Below are 24295 nucleotides of genomic sequence, written 5' to 3' on the forward strand. Positions count from 1 at the left end.
GGATGAGCAGCAGATGTAAGTGCCAAGTATATTAAATTCTAGGGAGCGTTGAGCTGCAATAAGTGGGTAAATGCAGGACTACAGTCGGTGCGGAGGCAAGTGCTGTGTGTAGGCAGAGGCAATTGGGTGTGGGAGGCACAACATGAGGGCCCTGGTCACCAATCACAGCAACTGTGAGATTAGCAGAGGATGGAAGAAGGGAAAGGAAAAAGTCTTGAGGAGTTTCCAGAATTTGAGGAGGCCCGGCTCAAGACTAAGAGGATGGGGGAGGCTGTTCCATAAGAGGGAGCCAGCTGAAGCAAGAGATCGGCTTCCAGGACTCTGTTTAGCGAAACGCTTTAGAAACAGGAGTTGGTATCACAGGAACGTAGAGATCTAGAGGGAGTGTATTTAGTTTTAGCAAGTTGCATATAGTGTGGTCTCCAGACAGCCTTGTGGATAATGCAGAGGGACTTGAATTGAATCTGTGCAGCACCCAGGAGCCAGCGAAGAGTTTTTAGGGCAGGAGAGATGCGATCGCTGGGCTTGAGGTAAAGCTTAAGTCTTGCTGCCATGGTTGTAGAGATTAAGAGGGTAGATTCAAGAGAAGGCCATTGCAGTAGTCAAGCCTAGCAAGAACCAGGGCTCTGGTAACATTGAGCTTCTGGGGGAAAGTGAGAAATCCTTTGAGAAGGAAGAGTTGAAAGTGTGACTCTTTGGCAATTCCCTGAATATGAGGGAGGAGGAAGAAAGAAAGAGAAAGAGAGAGAAAGAGAGAGAGAAAAAAAAAAGAGAGAGAGAAAGAGACATTGAAGATTACTCCAAGGATTCTGGCTTCAGATGAAGGGGAACAGCCCATACAGGATGGCCAGATGTGAGTTGGCCTTTTTCCACACTATGAAATAATGTGCATACAGATGACACCTTCACCAATCAATTGTCTAAACATTATATTATATCGTCCTCCTCATGATATGCCAAATTTTATAGAGAAATGTCACAAATTGTAGCCAATATGAATAAACCAAATGGCTCCCCTATTAAATTGGGAGATTTTAATAGGCATCGGGGAAGAAGGAAGCAGACCTCGAGGCCGTGGAGCTGGAACAATTACTGCAGAATAACTCATGGTACTGAGTAAGGAACCTACTCATATACAGGGTAACACCCTGGTTTCAGGTAAAAATGTATTGATTGCCCCAATGACCGTTGAACCATGTATATGGTCTGAACTTTTTTTGTTAATTTTCATGTTAAACTCCCCACCTTTCTTGCACAAACAAAAAATGCTATTAAAAAAGTGACTAGTAGAAACCTTAACAACATTAAGGCAGCTGATTTAGAGATCTGCCTTAAAAAGCATATGGATTCTACTGTGGATGGAGATACTCCAGACACAGTAGCAGCGGAATACGAACAAAGCATAACTAAATTATTGGACAAGATTGCTCCTTTCAAACTGAAGGCTGTCAGCGAAAAATCAAATGGCAAAAACTGGTATACAGCTGACCTGGCAGAACGTAAACAGACTAAAAGGAAGGCTGAAAGAACATGGTTAAAGTTACAGACACAAGAGAGCAAGCAGAAATAGAAAGAAGTAGATATAAGTATACTGAAAGAAATCGTTAAAGCAAAACAGGAATATTTTAATATGCAAATCTTGAATGCAAAGAATGAGACTAAGAAACTGTTTGAAATTCTGAAGACATTAGAAAAACCTCAGGCTCAAACGAACAAGTTAGACCCCACACAGAAGACTGTGAGAGTGGAAAGGGCTTCCTCTGAAAAATAAATATCGCTCAAGCTAACATTTTACAAAACCAAGCAATGCTTGCATCTAAGTTGGTACCTAGAGATGTGGAAATTACAAGGCAGATGAATTTGACTCATTTTGCCTTTAAATCTATTACTAGAAACGATTTAAAGAAGGTTCTTAGAACTATGCATCCCACAACCTGATCAGAGACTATTATCCCCTCAAGAATCAGCTTGGAAATGTTTGCTCCTTTTCTATTCCGCTTTACCAATGCTACTTTTATTACTAATTATGTGCCAGCATCAGTGAAGAAGGTGACGGTTACTCCCCTGTTAAAGAAACCAGGGCAGGATTACAAAGATTGCAAGAATCTAAGACCCATAACTAATTCATCTTTTCTACTGAAAATTGTTGATAAACTTGCTACTATCCAGCTACAAGAACACGTGGAAAGCCACGAAATTCTGCATCTGAGACAATCAGGATTTAGATCATCCCATGGTACAGAGACTGCCCTCCTGGACTTACAATCGGAAATGCTTAATATTATTGATAGGAGTAAGGCGGGGCTGCTGATGTGGTTAGATTTGGACTGAATTAGATCATTTCTCTCAGAGAGGAGTTCTAGAATAGTATGGGGTGAGGCATGCTCTAAATCCGAGTTCATCAAATGTGGTGTTCCACAAGGAGCGTGTCTATCCCAGATGTGGTTCAACTTATTTTGCTGCACGTTATGCAACGCTGTGGATGCACTGGGAGTGCGCTTTTCCAACTATGCAGATGATACTCATTTAATCATGGAACTGAGCAGTGGCTACAAAAAAGATTTAGGAGAACATAAAAAAAGTGTACGAGATCATCCAAACTTGTATGACCTCAAACTGTCTATGTTCAAATGCAAATAAGACAGAATGTATGATCTTTGGATCAATGCAATCCCGCGCTAAACTTTCCACCATGTATCAGGGCTTCTCCATAGAAAATCATTACATTAAAATAGCACTAAAGTAAAGACTCTGGTAATAACCTTGGAACCATCGATGGGCTTCAAAGCGCATGTGAGCAGCGCAGTCCAGAAAGCTCAATACCACATCAGGCTGCTTAGATTGGTGAAGCCGTATATATCTATAGCTAACTGCACAACATTAGTGAGAGCAGTTATTATATCAAGACTGGATTACTGCAATACCCTTTTGGCAGGAGCAAATAAGGATGTGTAAAAAGATTGCAGATGTTCCAAAATGATGCGGTGTGGATCATCAAGGGGATCAGAAGACAAGACCTAGTTTCTATACATAGACGAGAGCTACACAGGCTTCCAGTAGAAGCTAGAATACGTTTTAAAATAAACACTATTTTGCATAAGTGTATGGAAAAGCACCACAATATATAAAAGAAAGATTGACCCTGGAAAAGTTACCCGATCCAAAGACTCAATGAGTCTGACACAACCAAGATGTACACAAGTACGAGGTAACAAACAAGCCTTTGCCTCACAGGCAAGTGTAAAGTGGAACAAACTCCCTGTGGAGATGCGACGGGAAGATAACAGAACTGTCTTCAGGAAAAGCCACACTGTTATTTGCCCAGATTGCTGTTTGTCATTCTGTCCTTCGTTCTGTGCACGCGCCCCGATGCCTGCGGGCTCTGTCGCAATGTAAGCCAATTAACATAAACGTAAAGAGAGTGAGAAGAAAGAGGGAGCAAGTGCGCCAATAGGAAGGATCTCAGTCTTGCTGGCATTGAGGCAGAGATAGTTGGAAGTGCTCCAGGACGTTTGTAAGGATTGAGTAATGATGCTGCTCTTAGTAGTGCGAGTATGAAGGCAAGTTGTGGGTAATGTTGAGCCTATATCTTCATTGCATTCCCCAGATTGAGTGATTACGTTGAATTAACAGGACCTTTAATGGAAATTTTTCGGTTATAGGCCGATGTACATTTATTTTTGGACACGCATCACCGGTTCTGAATGAATAACCTAGAACAGGTTTTGGACTTGGGTCTGCAGCATCATTTGGTGTGCGACTTTTATAAGGAATTTGCAGGTACATGATGAAATTGTGCAACAGTAGTTGATAGAGTTGTGCTCTTAGGAACCTTTGTGACACATTGTTTGATATTGCTTCCCTGTTTGTTATTTTATTGTCTCTCCAGTAATCTAAGAATTCCATGGCGATTGTTTAGCCAATATGACATGTATACGTGCCTGAATGAAGGGGCATTGTGCGGAATGTATATGAGGAATTTCGCCATTCATCAAGTATCATTTTGAGGTAACTTCTTTTTTCAAAACTGAAATTTTGCCAGGGTGGGTCACTTTAGGGACCTGTTCCTTTTCCTTTTCCTTGCTACACTGTCATTGTTTACAGTTGGTGGAGGGATTCAGTTGTATGTGGACTTGGTGTCTCACATGGCAGTTCATAAGGACTTTCTTTGTGTTCCTTTATAGGTTTTATTGGCATCTCAGTTGTGATGCACCACGACCCCTACTACATGGTGTGGAAGAAATCTACCGTTTTAGAACTTTCCCCTGAAGAATGTTCACCCATTGTAGGGCATGAAGAACATGAAACATGTTGGGAAGATGTTTTAAAACAGGTTTAGAGTGTATTATGTCGCATCATCTGTGTCTATCATTGATGTAGTTTTTTTTATGAATTGCAAAGTTATTTTTTATGTACAATAGATATCCACTGTGTAGGTTGTAAGGGTCTACTGTTTAGGCATTTAAACAAATTCCAATACATTGAAATTGATGAATTTTCTAAATAATTAGCACTAAGTGTATTTTTTCAAGACATTAAGTGCTGCGTAATCGGTTGTCTTTTTGGATCTGTTGGATGAGAGTACTGGTGTAATTTATATCATCTATCTCTTTATTGTATCTACACCTGGATGGCAGATAGGCAGGGATGATGGACGAAGAGGGTAAGCAGGGAGTTTGAAGAAAAGCTGTGTATCATCTGCATAATACTGGAAGTTAAGAGAGACGGTGGAAATGAGGATGCCAGTGGAGCAAGCTACATGTTAAAAAGCCACCAGGAGAGGTTGGAGCCCTAGGGGACACCACAGGTGGAGAAAGAGATAGGGGAGGAGACAGTGCCCAGAGTAACCTGGGATGGACGGTTATTTAGGATGGAGATCAGATACTTCCCAATGTGCCATTTTGGCCCTCCTCTTCCGACCTCCCCAAAGGGAAAACGCATTGCCCTCTTAAATCATTTGCAGATTTGGAAACACAATGTTACATGAAAATGACAGCATAAAGGGGTTTCTGTGTGGGGAAAACTACTAGTATATTGGCTAGCAGGAGGATGGTTGGTTGTATGGCAGGTTAGGTTTTTCTGGGCGCAGTCACTACAGGTTAAGACCCTCATCCCCAGCTCTATCAAAACAGAAGGGGAAAGAAGACGTATGTTGACTGTGCTAAAAGTAATGAGATAACGTATGATCAACCCGAGAGATGGCCAATGCTCCTATCCCATCTTTTAATGTTTTCACCTGTGGATCGGGACCATTAGTCAGGTCCTATAATTAACACTTTTTAGGTGAGTTGGACGAATAGATTAGTTAGTGCACTCTACACCTTTTGGTTCAAGATTCTTTAGTTCATAACTGTTCCAACATGTGTGGAAATCAATAGCTGCATGGCTACATAGAGACTGGTATCCACCGACCAGTCCAGGGATCAATAATTGCAAATTGTGGTTTCTATGTAGGCCTGTGGGCTTATATTATACTACTCACAGGTTTGTTTTTCCAATGAGTCAATTTAAACTTGTTAGTAATACTTTCGTAGTTTATTCGGTTCCTTAGGCACCTTTAGGTACAATGTTTATTTTCACAATTTCTCTTATTACTTTTAAGTGTGTGCCTAATTTCAAAGCGGTGCCAAAATAACTCCGCTAGGAGGCACGTGAGTGTGTTTCGCCCTTCCAAGGCACTAATGAAGCAGTTCAATACAGTTATTGGTTCATTCTAACATACAACTTCTAGATTACTATTTGCCTTGATACTGACCAAAGAAACGCTAGGGCAATTTCTTTTTTTTTTTTTTATAAATCCAACTGCTTCTGGAAGCTTTTCTTTTTGCAGCTTTTGTTGTCTGGCTCTTGACATCCAAAAGAAATTGGAAGACTGCTCTTGAACTGTTTTGTCATAACATTCCTTGGCAGGGCTCAAAATTAAGATTGGATAAGCAGGAGCTAAAAACAGCTGCTGGTTATGCAGCATCAACTAGTGACCAGGAGTTACTACTGTGGAATAAGGAGCTAACACATAGTGTTCTTCATAGTTAACTTGCACACGAGATGGAAACATAATGTCGATTTATGACCCCTTAAACTTTAAAATGTCATATAGATGCGTCCTAATGTTTAGCGATTGTCCCAAATGCAGAGTTAAATTCACATAGGTGGGTATGGCATCAGTTGGGACGGGTAGTCAAAAGGAGCTCCTGGTAGCAGCTGGTGTCGAGCCAACGAGACACTTCTAAACTACAAGCAGAAGCTTTTGTAACATCCAATCAATTTCCCATTGTGTTTTTTTTTTATTGCCTTTAGCTCAAGACAAGCTCGAGAGCAGGAGAGCGCTTTACACATGAAGGGTCCCGCATGCAGCATAGCATTTTATACAGTACTGTTAGTGGAGCCGAGGGCAGGATTGTAATATTTTAGCCCCCAGCAGGTATTAGTATTAGGACCATGTGTTTAGTATTTTGTGGAACTGGAGGATGGGCTGACATTTCAACCCTCTACCGGGATTGAATTCCAGATAGTAAGGGCGTTGCAGGAGAAGGGCTGCTTGTAAGTCTTTTCTTTACAGGCTAGCAAGACTTCACACTTTTCATGGTTTCACTGTAAGTAAAGACTGAAGGTAAAGATTCAGAAGCCATTGATGCCCATTCGGCATAATAGCAAGTAAATCACTGGTGGCCCTGTGTGTCACTGTGTCCAGAGTGACAGGGTCCCTTCTATGCGCTCAAGAGGCTCACCAAAGTGTCTTCAACAGTCATACATAGGTGCCCCTCAAAAATGTGGAAAATATACTTCCATCGGCATCTCTTCAGCGACTGTTAATGTTTCGCATTGTTGCACGGGGCACGTTAACTATTATCAGTTAGAAGTCCGTGTCTGCTCTTTTTCCATGTGGGGAATACATCTGGGGGAGTTTAGAGTATACTTGTAATGCACTTTCGAAGTATAAAAAGGCACCCATTTTGTAAACCCAACCTGTTGTGGGATGTATTTACCCATGCATCCGAGCCCTACCTCAAAACTGTGCAGTACTGACATGGAAAACCTCATGATGGCCAGAGCTTCCCAGAAAATGCACAGGGAAATGCATGAAGAATAGGCTGCCGCTCATTTTTGCCGATGTTATGGGCACAGAAGGACACTGCCTAAAACCACCATTGGACTACCCACACAGTAGTCTGAAACCATTGGGAATGGCAATGCTGATTGCCAAAAGCAAACCCATAACTGTTGGGAATTCATTTTCTTAAATCCCAAAAAGGGGTGCAGTACCAGTACTCACCACTATCCAAAAGCCGGCGTTTTAAAACCACCAGATTTTGTAGAAAACTGAATAAATGAACCCAAAACAGGCCAAAGAAAGACTTACTGAGAGGTGGATCCAATGTAAAGTTATATTCTGAAGTGACTTGAAGGTTTATAACAAGACTGGCTGCGCTGTGGATTTCAGCAGTTTAAGTAAATTTGGACTGAAAGACACTAAAAAAAATCTAAATGTTTAAATTGACTGAGTGACCTACTTTTGAGTGTCACATAGGTTGCAATTGTTTAAATGTCATAGTTTTAAACTTAGAATCAGCCTTCTAGCTGCATATGTGAAAATGTTTAGTTTTATTTGAATGCAGAAACTGGGGAACAGAAATGACAGCTTAAAGAGATTCCAATTTGCCTGGCAACTACCCCATCAGGAGTGAAACTTGAGTCACAGCTGTGTTCCCAGGCCTAGCTGCCCTTTTGCTGCTCACACTAAGGATATGCCATCTATCTGATAATTGAATTACCTGTGCTCTACAGGAGCTCTGAACAAAGCCTGTCTTGACTCAGGCAAATGTTTTATTGGCAGGAGTCGTAAATGGTCGTAAAAAGTGGCTTCCTCCTGAGGAAAGGGGAGGGGCACTGCCTGTGAGAGCAAGCTGGCTTGGCAGAACTGGATAAACCAGTATTTCTACCTTGTGCTGAGAGGAAACCACACCCCTTTGGAGCCAGAACATAACTTTAAAAAGATGGATCATTCATAGAGCGGACATGTGAAAATTTTATAAATGATACCATAATTCTTGTGATTTTTCTGCCCACATATTAAGAGGTTTTTCGACCCGGTGGCGTGTTCAGGGGGGTTTTAGCGGAAAAGTGGATATTACTCTAAATATATGCATGTTAAAAATCTGAAACTTCATCAGTTAATGTCCATACTCCCTGCGCACATGTATGTAAAGTTGGGTCAATGTCAGAAATTGAAAAATCAGTTAAAAAGTCAATTATGTGCCATTTCTGAATGCAAGCTCTTAGAAACAGCAGATTTGGACAGAGACATGGCTAAATTCAGCCACACCATGTATATGTAATTTCAAGCAACTGTGTAACTGTGAAATATGTCTTTTATTATCAAATATAGAATATGTGCAATCTGACAGAGGAGTGTCCTATCTGCAAGCCATAAAATGACATCACTCTGACGCAACTTAGCTTCGCCAATCAAATGATAAATGGAAGTTTGACCAATTAGAAGCTGAGAGAGAGGTAGGGTCAGTGATGCTAGAACACACCCACATTCTAAACACATAAAAGCAGACAGACAGGACAGATAGGGACCTTCAAATCCATCTGCCGCTGGAAGCTCTGCCGGAAAAATCCATACTTTACCTCCATCAAACCTCCAGAGAGCCAAACTAGAGACTTCAATCTATCCAGAACTAGAGACCCAGACCAGAGAACCAGAGAGAGCTGACCCAGATCACTGTGAAGTGCAGAGACCAGAGGCGAGTTTAAAACCTGACCAGATCCATGGCGAGGCCCATTTCACTCAAGAATATAGTGTGAGTACCTAGCAAAACTGTGCAGAACCAATCTCTTAGTTAAAATAATATAATTCAATCCTATTTTAATCTAAGTAGAACTGTCTCTTAACCGTCACCTGCCATTTGCAAAGCTGTCACTTGTCATTTTCTAGTTGCAAGCTGCACGTGTCTTTTTGAACTTTAAAATTTCAAATCTGAAAAATGACCTTTATTTAATCGCTCATATCTCCGCGACCGTTTGGGCTAGAGACTTGCAATAACTTTCATCTGAAAGGTTAGAATCGTGGCTTTCCTACGAACCTAGAACCGCATTCCTTATAGTTTTACCGCAATCGCGGAACACGCATTTGCGAATTTTACCGCGATTTGCAAATTTCTTCACATGTAAAAACTGCTGCTGCTTGCCTTCCATTTGCCAGAAATTCGTTTAACCTGCTAACTATCCCTGCCTCATTGCTAGTGTGAGCCTGGACTAATATTAACTAGATACCACTCACCCTGAACCTCTGAAAGGGAATTAAAAGCATTTCCAGCATATTTCTCATCCATTGCTAGCACATATCAAAGCATTTTGCCTGTGTTTTCAAAACTCCTATCTGTTTTCTGTAGTGTAAGCTTGCTGGGGTGAACTGATTTACATTGATTGCATTTCTGAGAACTGTGTGTTTTCCTTCCATTTCCTTGCCTTGCATCAAGGGGGGGAGGGGATTGCCAGAGAAAAGTGATTACATTGTTTGGTTGAAATCATATTGAGTATTTTCTGTACTGCATTCATTGAATATTGCATCCACCTGAGCTTACATAAAGCATCCTCTACCACATTATACTTTTGTTCCTATTTACCAGTGTGCTACCTTATCCATTTCATGTCAACTCATTAGTGATTATAAGAAGGGTGCTAGTGCCAGATTCTCCGTTGTTGATCTTTATCATATCAGATTAAGTGTGCTATTCAATTATTAATTTATTATAAAGTGTGATATATATATATATTTTAAATTATCAAATAAACCTTTTAAACTTGCAAAACAGAACTACTTCTTGGCTCAGTGGGGTCAGGGGGATTCCAAGAGAGGGGTGTTATATAGGGGTAGTCATCCAGAACGCATGAACTGGACATAAAGATATATCAATAAGGGTTTTCATTCAGTATTCTAGACTAGGCGTTAACTTAGCTGTAGTGCTGAATTGAATCCTCTTACAAATTGGGGGCTCGGGCCGGACGTTTGGGTTAGATTTACCATTTGTGCAGATTAATACAGCGTGCCAGCTGACCAGATACACATATCCGGTCGGATCACCACGCTGGGTTACGCTGTAAAGCACTCCTCAAAAGGGACACTCCAAGAAAAGTTCTGTTCTGCAAAAATAAAATACAAACTTCTGTAAGTCAGGACAGAGACCAATCTCTAGAATGACGACCTTAGTAGACATGAAAATAGCCAGAGAGCACCTTTTGCATAAGCTATTTGTGAGAGGTGAATGGACCGAACAGGGCCAGGATGCGTGGTTGCAGGCCATCACACAACAGGTCACTGAAACAGGGTCAGATATATATAGAGATCAGGGTCCCTTACATGTGGCCCTGATTGAACTATATATGGCTCCTAAAGCCAAAGAGGAACACAATAAGATTGCCAGGATAGCAGCATACCTGTACCTATACGTGGGAGACATGCAGGATAGATGTGCTGAAAGCCAAAATCTGGCAAATAGGCAACAGATGGCATTACAGAAGGCCCAATCTGATCTGGACTCTTCTGAGCAGAGGCTGCAGAGGAGCCAGGAGTCAGAAAATGACAGCAGACGGTACATCACTAAAATAAAGGAGGATATGGATATACTGCAACAGGAAAAGGCTGACCAGGATACCAGATTTCTGGCCCTGCAGAAGGAGCACCAAGACAGTTTGGACTCCTTACTGCAGAGCCAGAAAAAGCTGGAGCAACAATTAGACTTTAACAGGGCATGCACGGAGCAGGCAGCCACCCTGCAAAGTCATCTAGATAGAGCGAAGGTAGAGAGCAACAAGCTGATTTTGAAAGACCTGGATACCCAGGCAGAGTTTGATGAAGAACACCAGAAAGCTGGTGCCCTTCAAAGGCAGAGGGACGACCTGGCGGCACAAATGCAGGCTCTTAGTCAGGAAAGAGACGCCTTAGGCCAGGAAGTCTGCCATTTAAAAAGAAAAATGGAAGAAAATCACCTGGCCCACCAGGGACTGGGTGATCTCCAAAAAGAACACCAGAACTTGTTAGAGCACACCAGGAGGGTGGAGGATGCTCTAGCAAGAAAGGAGCAGGCCAATAGGGACACAGCTCAGGAGGTAACCCTCCTGCAGCAAAGACTGGCCCAGTTCTCCAGGACCAACCAGGAAGCACAGAGGGAAAATGAGGCCCTCTGTCAACACAATGATAGGCTCCAACAACAGGTAGCGATGCAGGAGAGACTGATAGAGTCTAGTAAGGCCTTAACTGAGGAACTGAAGGCACAAATGCAGGCTCTTGCATTGCAACAGGGAGCAGGGGCGGATAGAGATGAGGTTCGCTGGGAAATGGAAACTCCGGAGCATAACCTCAGGAGCCCTAGTACCAGAGGCCCTCATACCTCTCAGTCCCTGGACTCTGCCACCCCCATGTCCCCTGGCGCACATGAGCACAGGGCCACAGGGATGGCAGATTACCATCCAGCTAAGAGTATGGGGCTCATAGGCCAGTACCACTCAGGAATGGAGGGGTGGGCATCCGGGTATGGGCACCCAAGTACAGTACAGTTCAATGGGGAACCCCGGGAGAGTAGGCCCATTAAGGGCATCCTGAAAACCTCTGCCCAGTTAGGTCAGTGGAGGGGGTACCCATCAAATCCTGGCAGCAAGGAGGAATCTGAAGACTCCTCTGAACTGCGCAGGACACAGGAGACCAGGTCCCCACATTCTGCCAGCCATTCCCAGGCTCGCAGAATCCGGGAAAACCTGGAAGAACAGACGAGAACCTCTGGGAGCAGTGCCTCCGAGTCCGAGGACGAATGGACAAGGGTTACCCGAACCAAAAAGGCCAATAAGGCAAAAAGGGCCTTGCTTAAGGACCCCTTGAAGCAGATTAAGGCGATCAGGAGCGTCATCACGCCTTACCATAAGAACGCTGAGTATTCTGTTTGGGAGCACTTAGAGCTGTTTGAACAAATGATGGAGACTTTCCATTTGAAGGACAGCCAAAGCTGTATTCAATATGTAAAGTGGACCTTCTCCCCGGAATACTCCAGTTTCTTTGCGGGGCTGGAGGACCAAAATCATTTAAGATGGTCCACCTATAAGGCGGCCATCTTGAAACATTTTTCTGTTCACAGAAATCCTCAAGAGGCTCGCAAGGCAGCCTACAATTTGCAATGTGGGGAGGATCAGGCCCCACAAGAATTTGTGCAGGAGTTAAAGCGTGCTTTTGCACAGACCACAAGAAGGGTGCGCACGGATAGCAGAGAATTTATTAATACGTTTTTCCATGCCTTGCCCAAATATATCATGACCCAGCTCGTGAGGGATTTTCACGAGAAAAGATCTTTAGACTGGGTCATTGAACAGGCTACCCGGATCTATGAGGTGCAGAAACCGGTAGATAGCAAAAGTAATGCCCAGAAAAAATCCAAAGCCAACAGCACCCCTGCTGCTGCCAAGGTGGCAGAGGTAAAGGTCACCCCCGTTTTAGATTTGGAGATGGGGGGGCCTAAAAACCTACCTGCACCTAATAATGCTGGGCCCAGAAGGTCCTCGGGCCAGTCACAGACAGGGAGCCAGGGAGGCAGCCCCACAAATGGGGTCCCTCGCTCTCCTGATTATGTAAGTCCCCGTTACAAGGGAAACAGACCCATCCTGGGTTATGTGTGGACTCCTCCAGCCCAAGGGGGGGGATCCAGCCAAGCACCTTACCCAGGGAACTTCCCTCCTAACTTCCCACCGGAGGGCAGAAACTCTCCAAATCCTGGGCAGAACTTTTTCCCCAGGTATCCACCCAACTTTCAGCCCCAAAACCATCCATCCTTCTTTCCCCAATTCCCTGAGCCCAGACCACTGAATCCGGGAGAGGGGAGGCAAAGGGTGGAGGGGTACCCAAATCTTCCCAACCCGGGGTATTACCAGAGGAGGGATAGCTACCCTTCCCGGGATCAGCCCAGGGGAGAAAACAGGGCCCCGTATCAGCCTGAGCGGGTTTCCCAGTTAGAGCGCCAGGTTCAAAACATGGCGCGGGATATGGGTCATATACTGAGGGCGCAGCAGAACCCTCAGATCAGCATGCCGGCGCAGAACGCACCCAACTCTGGACCTGGTGCTCCAGAACAATGACGGGGGCAGCACCCCGATAACTCACCGGTTCCCAGGGAGGAGGCATAAAGGGAAGGGGGGTGTAAAGCCTTGGAGGAAGCTTCCTTCCTCACTTGTAAACAGCCCCTGGAAACCCAGGAACCGGAAACAAAATCTCTTGCCCCTGAAAGTCTGCCTCCTAAGGAGCAGAGGGGGGGTAGGAGAAACAAAAGACCCAAACAGACTCAATTTGAGGAGGAGGTACAGATCTTCCAATTTGAGGGAGAGGGATCCTCAGAGGATCCTGGGGAAAGGATCTTCTCCTTCAGAGAGGAGGGAACTCCTCCCAAAGAAAAATGGGTCCCTAGGGATGCAAATCCAGACTGGGGAGATGTGGAGACTGAGCTACCGCCGCCCACCATCTCATCCCAGAACCAACATCAAGAAAATCCCCTGGTTCGAACCCATCCTGGTGACTGCCTCCAAAAAGGGGGGGGCGGCCCAGAACCGGAGCCAGGGGAACCCACAATGGCTCTGATCTCCAGTTGCCAAATTTTTCTTTCAGATTCCCAAGGCTCTCCACAAGATTCTGCCCAAATCTCTTTGCTAGCGATGTCCAAAACCAGAAAATTAGCCCACCAGTTGTCCAAAAATGTACACTATCTGTGCCCCCTTGAGGAGAAGGAGGGAAGATATTATGCCCCGGTACAAGTACAGGGGCAGGGTACAATCTCGGCACTGGTGGACACTGGATCTCAAGCTACCCTTCTGTCCAGAAGGGCCTTTGATGAACTGAATGCAGGAAGGGGAGAGGATTACCAAATTCCTCTCACCTCTCTTCCTGGACAACTGCAGAACTTTGACAGGAAGGAAATTCCCGTTGAGGGGACTGCAGACTTGGACATTAAGATCGGGCGACACAAGTTGAAACACCCGGTCATAGTTGTGACCCCAGAGGGCACCCCTTGTTTACTAGGGAATGACCTCCTGAGAAGGTTGTCACCCCTAATAGATTGTGTAAACGAGGTCCTCTGGACCCAGACTAGCCGACCAATAAAATTAAAACAGAGTGTCAACCATGTTAGTTTAATCGGCACCTGCCACATGGTTGAACAAAAATCTGACCAAGTAGAATTTCACTTCCAGAATAGCCAAATTCCAGACGTGACAGTAATAGCAGTAGGACAACAGACTGGTGATGGGGGGTCCTCTCTATTTCTGAAAATCAACCTTCCTTCCAGTCTAAAGTGGTACTCCACGCTGGAAGGAAACACTCTGAGATTCTATACTAATCCACAATCAGAAACTCCCACTCCTATAGTCCAGAAAGATGTGAAATCAGCTCAGAGCCTGGCTGATATTCAGCAAATTGGAGAGCAGTTGTTCATCCCTGTTCAGTTAAATGATGGGAAGGACTCTGTTCTCGCTCGAGTGTGTGTGAACAACGGTAAGAGCTTCATCAGCGAAGCCATGTTTCGCCAACTCCCAAAAGATCCAGCCATTCCCACCTTCAAACTGATAGACAAATGGGAAATGGACCTGGAAGCACCTAATTCCAAACATCTCCTGCCAAGCAGGTGTATGCTCAAAATCTCCATTGGCAACAAGAGCATAGTCCACAATTGTTGGGTCGTGCGAGACGTCCCTGCCGCCTTTTACTTAGGCAGTGACATTCTCAATCGCTTTGCCATTAGTTTGGACCTAATAAACTTCAAAGCTTGGTCCCGATTAGCGGATAATCCCATGGGCTTTGATGATCCAGAAAAAGCATTTAGGTCAGCTCAATTGCTACCTTATGCAGTTGAAATTCAGGTTAAAGAGGAAGTCACCATCCCAGAAAGGACCCGACAATTCTCCCTGGAAGTGAAAGTTAAAAGGGGACAAGAGTTGAAAAACCCTGATGCTTACATACATCTAAATGCTTCTCTCCAACAGCAAGGGTTGGGGGTAAACCCAACACCATTAGTCAACATAGAACATGACACCATTCCAATAGAGGTGGATAACAGCGACTTAAAGAGTATTACTCTAGCCGCAGGCACCATTATTGGAATGGCGGTTGATGACCGACATTTCTCCATTGATCTTAGAAATGAACTGTTAGGACCAATCCCCAAGGACTGTTTTGACAGTGACAGTGAGGACAATACAACACCAGACAGGATTTTTACCCGGCATGGGGGGAACTTCCTGGTGTACACTTCCTGCCCTTATGGTAAGTAAGATGTGACTTGTGACTTCAGGAGGGATGAGGTGATTTTCCAGGTCCATGAGGGCTGCCTTTCCCACCTGAAGCCTCCAGTCCAAATCAGCACTCTGACCAGGGACTTCTCCACCCAGCTGGAGGAGGCCGCTGAAATAGCCAAACCAGAAGTCTTTCCAGGCTTCAGGCAGATGGTGGAAGAGAGAGTCAACCTAGCTGATGCCTGTGTGACTCTGGAACAAAAGCAAAAGTTGAAACAAGTTTTCTTGGATTTCCAAGATCTCTTTGCGGTAGACTCATATGACTGTGGTCGCACCGACATCCACACAACCACAATCCCCACGGACCCTGGCATGACTCCTGTGTTTGTGAAGCAATATCGCTTGCCTCTCGCATCAATGGAGTCCCTTACTGAAATAATTAAGAACCTTGAGTCCAGGGGAATAATCCGTCCAGTCCACAGCACCTTCAATAATCCGGTGCTGGGAATATTGAAGCCGAACGGCCAGTGGAGACTCTGTGCTGACCTCAGGGAGCTCAACAAACGGGTCCATACTTCCCGATGGCCTCTGCCCTACATTGACCAAGGGCTGGCCCAGATTCAGGGGTCACAGGTATTCACAGCAATAGACCTGACCAATGGATACTGGACTGTGCCTGTCAGTAGGGAGGACCAATACAAGCTGGCTTTTACCTTTGGGGGCCAGCAGTACACATGGACCCGGACTCCCTTCGGATACCTCAACTCCGGCAATGAATTCAACATTTTTCTACACAAGGCCATGCCCGACTTGGGTGCAAGGGGTAACCTGGCTTATGTAGATGATGTCCTCATCAAAAGCTCAACTGTTGAGGAACACATAGCGGAGATCCATTATGTTCTGACACAGTTGAGGGCCGCCGGAGCAAAACTTTCCTTTCAGAAAGCACAGTGGTGTAAAACCCGTGTTAACTTCTTGGGGCATGAGATTACTCCTCAGGGTCTTTGTCCCCAGGAAAAGAAAGTGGAAGCACTTCAGAAACTGAAAGACCCCACAACGCTGCGGGAACTAAGGAGCCTCCTTGGACTGACTAATTACAGAAGAAAGTTCATTGAGGGCTACGCAGAGATCACCAGACCCCTGATTCATCTCCTGAAGGGAGGGGTCAAGTGGGAATGGGGTCCAGAACAAGCCGAGGCAGTAAAACAACTCAAAAGAAGCCTCTCACAAGCGCTTTGCCTAGCTTACCCGGTCAGAAACAAGGAGTTCTTCCTGGAGACAGGGTTCTCTAATACGTGCTTGACGGCAGTATTATATCAAAAGCATGACAAGTTCAATAAAGTAATTTCCTATGCGAGCAAAACTTTATCCTCTGTGGAGGAAAAATTCAACGATTGTGAGAAGGCACTCCTGGCAACGGTGTGGGCATTGAAGAATTACCGCCCGTTTATCCAGGGGGAACACATCATAGTGGAGACTCCACACCAGCCTCTGCAATATCTCCAAAGTGACAGAATCCGGGCCGGAAATGTGAGTAATTCCCGAATTACTTCCTGGATTCTGTCAATGCAAGGCTTTCCTGTGGAGGTCAGATATGGCCAAAACAAGAAGAGTCCCCTCGCGCAAGGTCTGGCTGACTTGCATGATTGTACCAGAGAAAACTGTCTCGAGGACGAAAGTCTAAAAATAAAGGACAACATGGAGGCATACCTTAATTCCCCACACAAAGTCTTTGAAGAAGACAAGTGTGAGGGAATGCCCACTGTCTATGTGGATGGATGCTCTTACCATGTTGACAACGACGGGGAGAAAGAACTGGTGGCTGGCGTAGGGAATGCATGGGTGAATGAGTCCCCAGAACCCTCCGCTGGATACAAAATTGGTCCCCGAAGTAGTCAGGTGGCAGAATTGATGGCTGTGCATCAGGCCATCCTCACTGCTGTCCAGCATCAACTCCACGAACTGGTCATAATCACAGATTCGGATTATGTACGGAACGGGTTCGTGGAGCACCTGGTTAATTGGAAAACCAGAGGCATGTTATGTGCTAACAACAAACCCTTGAAACATGGGAAGTTGATCCAAAACATTGATGATCTGGTCACATCGAATGGGATGACCATCTATTGGAAGAAGATTAAGGGTCATTCCAAAGTAGAGGGACCAGACAAAACTGGAAATGACTTAGCTGATCAGCTGGCCAAAACCGGAGCCATCCAAGGGGATCTAATTGAGATTGAGTCCCTGTTGGGGGAAATCCAGGTCACTGCCATCACTAGGTCCCAGACAAATGCTCACAACGACCTTTCAATTGCACAATGGAGTAAGGAGACCCCTGATGCTGATTTGATTACCGCTCAGAAGGGGGATCCAATAATTGGTAAATTTTACCAACACCTTGAGGACCCTGAGAACTTTACCCTGACGGATACCGATTACATTGGGAAAGAGGACCTAAGAGTGTTGATGAAATGTCCAAAAATGTTCCGGATCCAAGACGTTTTGTTGGTAAGGAAATCCAAAGCTGGCCACGATCAGTGGGTGGTTCCTACCTCATTCCGAAGCCTGATGTTAAGTCACGCCCATGATGCGGCCACCGCCGGTCATAGGAGGTTTCACACAACACTGGAAATCTTAAGAGAGGTTGCATACTGGCCACACATGGGCCAGGACCTCAACCAATATTTGAAGGGGTGTCTTGTGTGTGCACAATTTCAGCCATCATCCCTCACGCATCGTGCACCTCTCCAAAAGAGGGGGATGACACTGCCATGGTCAGATTTACAAATCGACTTTGTAGGCCCCGTGATTCGCTCTGCTAGGGGGAATAAGTACATGTTGACCGTCACATGCTTGTTTACCAAGTGGGTGGAATGTCTCCCAGCCCCAAACTGCAAGGCAGAAACGGCAGCTGCCTTGATGATTAACCACATCTTTTCCCGTTTTGGGCTACCTCAAAGGATTGAGTCAGACAGAGGTAGCCACTTCACCAGTGAAGTAATGACAAAGATGTGGGAGATACTGGGGGTCAAGAGAAAGCTGCATATTGCTTATAGACCAGCTTCTTCTGGGGCAGTAGAGAGATATAACCGGACAATTGTGAGCATATTAAAGAAGTTTGTGGCAGATTCTGGGCCAAGTTGGGATATCCGATTACCTCTGGTCCTAATGGCTATCAGATCTACCCCTTCATCTGCAACCAAAATGTCACCATTTGAGTTGATGACTGGGCGCAAGATGGTGCTTCCTCAGCATTTGCTCTACAGGACCCAAGAGCAGACACTGATAAATGCCTCCACTACTCATGAGTATGTGGAGAATTTAAGGAAACACCTCCAACATGCTTTTGCTTACGCTCAGCGGAATCTAGAAAGATCGGCTGATAGCATGAAGACCCATTATGACCTGAAAACTTCCGGGAAGGAATATCAGGTGGGAGACCGGGTCTATCTATACAACTTCCAAAGGAACCAGGCCAAGCAGCGCAAATTTTTGCCTACATGGAAAGGACCCTTTGGGATCATCGACAAAATCTCCCCTGTGGCCTACAAAATCCACATCCCCAAAGGTCCTTTGGCAGAGGAAGAAGACAAGTGGGTCCACATAAACCAGTTGAAATGTTGCCATCCCAGGCACACTCTGCAACAACTGGAGGAATCCTCTGGAATCCTAGCGGGTACTGTCTCAGACTAATTCAGTTCCAACCATAAAACATACCACATCTAGTCTCTAAAATATTGTGATTTGCATGAAACTGTCTCTTAGTTATACTGTTTTTTTTTTCTAAATAAGAATGTAATGTTTTGTTATGATGAAATGCATATGCTGCCCCACTATCTCAACAGTGGTGGAAAAACGTCTATGAGTAGGTATTGCCGCTTTTGCTTTATCATCCTAGGAGAGATGAAACCATGGAGAATGACCAAGGAGGACGATCCGGAGACCGCGAGCAGAGACGCAACGGGCCCGGGGTACCGCCCAATATTCCCATCAGGACCGGCGAGGAGAACCGATCGATCAGTACCGGATGGAGGAAAAGATGCTGAACTGTGCCATCTATTGGAAGAAGATGAGGAAACATCCCAGGTCTTGCGAGTCCCATTCGTGAAATAGAATGGCCATCGCAAGAGGGGGGCTTGTGGGATGTATTTACCCATGCATCCGAGCCCTACCTCAAAACTGTGCAGTACTGACATGGAAAACCTCATGATGGCCAGAGCTTCCCAGAAAATGCACAGGGAAATGCATGAAGAATAGGCTGCCGCTCATTTTTGCCGATGTTATGGGCACAGAAGGACACTGCCTAAAACCACCATTGGACTACCCACACAGTAGTCTGAAACCATTGGGAATGGCAATGCTGATTGCCAAAAGCAAACCCATAACTGTTGGGAATTCATTTTCTTAAATCCCAAAAAGGGGTGCAGTACCAGTACTCACCACTATCCAAAAGCCGGCGTTTTAAAACCACCAGATTTTGTAGAAAACTGAATAAATGAACCCAAAACAGGCCAAAGAAAGACTTACTGAGAGGTGGATCAAATGTAAAGTTATATTCTGAAGTGACTTGAAGGTTTATAACAAGACTGGCTGCGCTGTGGATTTCAGCAGTTTAAGTAAATTTGGACTGAAAGACACTAAAAAAAATCTAAATGTTTAAATTGACTGAGTGACCTACTTTTGAGTGTCACATAGGTTGCAATTGTTTAAATGTCATAGTTTTAAACTTAGAATCAGCCTTCTAGCTGCATATGTGAAAATGTTTAGTTTTATTTGAATGCAGAAACTGGGGAACAGAAATGACAGCTTAAAGAGATTCCAATTTGCCTGGCAACTACCCCATCAGGAGTGAAACTTGAGTCACAGCTGTGTTCCCAGGCCTAGCTGCCCTTTTGCTGCTCACACTAAGGATATGCCATCTATCTGATAATTGAATTACCTGTGCTCTACAGGAGCTCTGAACAAAGCCTGCCTTGACTCAGGCAAATGTTTTATTGGCAGGAGTCGTAAATGGTCGTAAAAAGTGGCTTCCTCCTGAGGAAAGGGGAGGGGCACTGCCTGTGAGAGCAAGCTGGCTTGGCAGAACTGGATAAACCAGTATTTCTACCTTGTGCTGAGAGGAAACCACACCCCTTTGGAGCCAGAACATAACTTTAAAAAGATGGATCATTCATAGAGCGGACATGTGAAAATTTTATAAATGATACCATAATTCTTGTGATTTTTCTGCCCACATTTTAAGAGGTTTTTCGACCCGGTGGCGTGTTCAGGGGGGTTTTAGCGGAAAAGTGGATATTACTCTAAATATATGCATGTTAAAAATCTGAAACTTCATCAGTTAATGTCCATACTCCCTGCGCACATGTATGTAAAGTTGGGTCAATGTCAGAAATTGAAAAATCAGTTAAAAAGTCAATTATGTGCCATTTCTGAATGCAAGCTCTTAGAAACAGCAGATTTGGACAGAGACATGGCTAAATTCAGCCACACCATGTATATGTAATTTCAAGCAACTGTGTAACTGTGAAATATGTCTTTTATTATCAAATATAGAATATGTGCAATCTGACAGAGGAGTGTCCTATCTGCAAGCCATAAAATGACATCACTCTGACACAACTTAGCTTCGCCAATCAAATGATAAATGGAAGTTTGACCAATTAGAAGCTGAGAGAGAGGTAGGGTCAGTGATGCTAGAACACACCCACATTCTAAACACATAAAAGCAGACAGACAGGACAGATAGGGACCTTCAAATCCATCTGCCGCTGGAAGCTCTGCCGGAAAAATCCATACTTTACCTCCATCAAACCTCCAGAGAGCCAAACTAGAGACTTCAATCTATCCAGAACTAGAGACCCAGACCAGAGAACCAGAGAGAGCTGACCCAGATCACTGTGAAGTGCAGAGACCAGAGGCGAGTTTAAGACCTGACCTGAGCCATGGCGAGGCCCATTTCACTCAAGAATATAGTGTGAGTACCTAGCAAAACTGTGCAGAACCAATCTCTTAGTTAAAATAATATAATTCAATCCTATTTTAATCTAAGTAGAACTGTCTCTTAACCGTCACCTGCCATTTGCAAAGCTGTCACTTGTCATTTTCTAGTTGCAAGCTGCACGTGTCTTTTTGAACTTTAAAATTTCAAATCTGAAAAACGACCTTTATTTAATCGCTCATATCTCCGCGACCGTTTGGGCTAGAGACTTGCAATAACTTTCATCTGAAAGGTTAGAATCGTGGCTTTCCTACGAACCTAGAACCGCATTCCTACCCCTTATAGTTTTACCGCAATCGCGGAACACGCATTCGCGAATTTTACCGCGATTTGCAAATTTCTTCACATGTAAAAACTGCTGCTGCTTGCCTTCCATTTGCCAGAAATTCGTTTAACCTGCTAACTATCCCTGCCTCATTGCTAGTGTGAGCCTGGACTAATATTAACTAGATATCACTCACCCTGAACCTCTGAAAGGGAATTAAAAGCATTTCCAGCATATTTCTCATCCATTGCTAGCACATATCAAAGCATTTTGCCTGTGTTTTCAAAACTCCTATCTGTTTTCTGTAGTGTAAGCTTGCTGGGGTGAACTGATTTACATTGATTGCATTTCTGAGAACTGTGTGTTTTCCTTCCATTTCCTTGCCTTGCATCAAGGGGGGGGGGGGATTGCCAGAGAAAAGTGATTACATTGTTTGGTTGAAATCATATTGAGTATTTTCTGTACTGCATTCATTGAATATTGCATCCACCTGAGCTTATATAAAGCATCCTCTACCACATTATACTTTTGTTCCCATTTACCAGTGTGCTACCTTATCCATTTCATGTCAACTCATTAGTGATTATAAGAAGGGTGCTAGTGCCAGATTCTCCGTTGTTGATCTTTATCATATCAGATTAAGTGTGCTATTCAATTATTAATTTATTATAAAGTGTGATATATATATATATTTTAAATTATCAAATAAACCTTTTAAACTTGCAAAACAGAACTACTTCTTGGGTCAGGGGGATTCCAAGAGAGGGGTGTTATATAGGGGTAGTCATCCAGAACGCATGAACTGGACATAAAGATATATCAATAAGGGTTTTCATTCAGTATTCTAGACTAGGCGTTAACTTAGCTCTAGTGCTGAATTGAATCCTCTTACACTGTATTATAGCCACAAATCATTGCCAATAAATTATAACCTGCATTGTACTACTGATTTAGTCAGGCATCAAAATTTGCTCTCGAAACTAGCCATTAACACGTGATAACTCTTGGCAAATTAGAAATGGTCTTATGTGTACATGTTGAAAATACAAGGGGCGAGTTACTTTTTGCCAGGAAGCTTGCAACTTGAAATTTAAACCCCCGATTATCTTTGCTGTGGTATTTATATTGATTGTTGTAGTTTAACCTCACGCTGCGCCTGTTATTGTAATTGACCTTGTTTTAAAGGGGGTGGGACCGATCAGCCCATTATGTGCATGGTAGTTGCAGGCATGTTTCACAAACTACATACAGCCATATAGAAAGACCATGTTCATATACCCTAAGCTAAATAGGCACACGATCAAGAAACAGAGACGGTGTAATCAAAATAAATTAAAGGATCCTGGTATCACTCCAACTACACCTCTGCACAGTAGAAGCGGAAACATGTATATCATGTAACGGAAGCCCCGATACAAAAGCTGAAAAACTAAATTGGAACAAATAGAAGAACAAACCTAGAACATTAGTAGAAAAACCCAAAAGCGCAAACAAGTAATGACCAAATTAATGGCCATTGACTGATCTACATATTGTGAGGGGCCGGCACAGAGTCTTGTGAAGCAAAGGAAGACTTGATCAGTCAACAATGTGACCTACGCCTGGAAGACAAGCCTAACTTTCTCTTACACTATTCAAATATGAAAAGCAAAAGAACAAATACTAGATCTATCCAGAATGATCAACTGGCCCACCAAAAATCTAAACCACTATAGGAGCAACGAAAATTCGAAAAAGCAGCAAAATCCATGTAAGCCTGCAACACCATCAAACTCTAGAGCATACATATTACTGTATCGTATGATAGTTAATGTGCAAGCTGTACCAAGACGTGTATCTACACAACTCGCAACAATAAAGCATTATTGAATTATACTTTTTTTAAAAACAAATTAAATATGAAACAATATTTTTCACACTGTGGTACCACAACATAGAAAGGGTATGTATTATTCAGCATGCATAGAAGTAATGCTTCATATAGATTTTAAAACAAGGACCATGCATTAAGGAGATATCTAAAATATAGCCTGGCGTCATGGGTTAATAACCTCCCCCCTCTCCCGCCACCAAAAGTAAAATCATACATACAAACCATGTACAGGTTAAATTCCAACTACTCTGGTTTATGAACAATGTTCAGACCGTAGGCAATACAAGAAAGCACGGTAGTTAGTATGGAGTACAAAATCTGTTCTGGTTTTAAGGGAAAGGGCCCCTCCCGCTGCCATTTTAACACATCCGTGGAAAGATAGTAAAGCACTACGCAACCTTACCCCTGCCAAAAAAACCGCCTATAACCATTTTATTTCTGTGGCCTACTTCCCTCCAGAGGTGTTATGTGGTCAGAACCAAACTGATGTGTTGTGGTGAAACAAGTCGCTTGCCTTTACAGCCTTATGTGACTGATAAGTTACCATGTGACCTGCTATTACACAAACTCCAATTTACTATACGCTGATCTGTCTAACATTGCCAGCTCTAAACAAGTTTCCTGGTTGTAGGACCTTAACTCCAAGAACATGACAGAAAAGTAACAAACCACCCGTTTAGCATCATAATAAATAGATGCAATTAGGATAACGCGAAGCATTCACTCAAATAGATTTCATATACAGTGTGCGATTCTTTAAAGCGGAGAGAATGAACCGATAATGATGAAAAGCTGAGCAACCAAAGCGCCATATATACATAGCGCCAACAAACGAGAGATGGGAAGTGGAAAAATAAACCTTACATTAACTAAATATCCGTAAACATGTATG

General features: G+C 43.9%; 1 protein-coding gene across 3 annotated transcripts in view; it reads right to left on the reverse strand.

Annotated features, from left to right (window-relative positions):
• BRD1 (bromodomain containing 1) overlaps positions 1-24295 on the reverse strand; it is a 1051203-nt gene that overhangs the window by 847542 nt on the left and 179366 nt on the right. The gene's annotated exons all lie outside the window — the stretch shown is intronic.

The sequence above is a fragment of the Ambystoma mexicanum genome, chromosome 12 (assembly GCF_040938575.1).
Source record: "Ambystoma mexicanum isolate Mex_15411 chromosome 12, UKY_AmexF1_1, whole genome shotgun sequence".
Taxonomy (NCBI): domain Eukaryota; kingdom Metazoa; phylum Chordata; class Amphibia; order Caudata; family Ambystomatidae; genus Ambystoma; species Ambystoma mexicanum.